Source organism: Hevea brasiliensis, chromosome 4 (assembly GCF_030052815.1).
Source record: "Hevea brasiliensis isolate MT/VB/25A 57/8 chromosome 4, ASM3005281v1, whole genome shotgun sequence".
Lineage (NCBI taxonomy): Eukaryota > Viridiplantae > Streptophyta > Magnoliopsida > Malpighiales > Euphorbiaceae > Hevea > Hevea brasiliensis.
In genome coordinates, this window is record NC_079496.1 from 10,950,543 (window position 1) to 10,951,547 (window position 1,005).

The window sequence follows — 1,005 nt, forward strand, 5'->3', positions numbered from 1 at the left end:
TTCTCCATCGTAGACTTCAAAATTAAATCTTGGTCTGAAGACTGAACTGGTGGTTATGGAACAGGTGTATTTTGATTCCTTTGTTGTGGAAATCCAAGTGGTACTCTGTTTTGCTGAAAATTTTGATGTTGTTACTAGAAATTAGGAGGTTATTAATAATTCTGTTGCTACTGTCCTTGTCGACCTCTCCAAGAAAAGTTTGAGTGATTTCTCTATGCTGGATTATATGTAGCCGAAAATGGATTACCAACTGGTTTTTTATTGTAATTCCTAATAAAATCAACTTGTTTATTTCCAAATTCTTGCCCATAAGAAGGAAAATCATTGATACAATGCATATTTCTTGCACCAACATCTTTTACGTGACTAGATCCTCTAAATTAAGAATCAACCTTCATGCTTAACTTATCTATTTTTCTCGTCAAAGCATCAAATTTGGCATTGAACATACTCATGGCATCTCACTCATATACACCAACTGATGTCTTCTTCATTTCATTTCTTACACAGCTCCATTGATAATTATTGTGAGCAATTTTATTCAATGCTGAATAAGCTTCATCTTCTAACTTCTCCATAAGATCCCTTCTTGAAGATGCATCAATTATACTTCTAATTGCTGGAGAAACACCATCGTAGAAATGTTGAACTAGCATCCATTTAGGGACTCCATGATGTGGACATCTCCTTTGAAGATCCTTGTATCTCTCCCAAGCTTCATAGAGACTCTCATCATCCCTTGTTATGAAAGAAGTTAATTCATTTCTCAATTTTGCAGTCTTGCTAGGAGGAAAGTATTTAGCCAAGAAAGCTTGTGACAACTCATCTCAAGTAGTTATTGAACCCGAGGTAATGAATGCAACCACTCCCTAGCGCGATCCTTCAAAGAAAAAGGAAATAATCTCAGTCGGATGGCATCATCTGACACTCCATTTATCTTCAGCATGTCACTAATCTCAAGAAAATGTGCAAGGTGCACATGTGGACTCTCAGTAGGACCTCCCC

At 36.7% G+C, this 1,005-nt stretch overlaps 1 non-coding gene across 1 annotated transcript; it reads left to right on the forward strand.

The window, feature by feature from the left end:
• The first annotated feature begins 666 nt into the window (after positions 1-666).
• LOC131179820 (small nucleolar RNA R71) lies at positions 667-773 on the forward strand. Its single transcript, XR_009148706.1, has one exon. It is a non-coding gene; the product is annotated as a small nucleolar RNA R71 (small nucleolar RNA).
• The last annotated feature ends 232 nt before the right edge of the window (positions 774-1,005 follow it).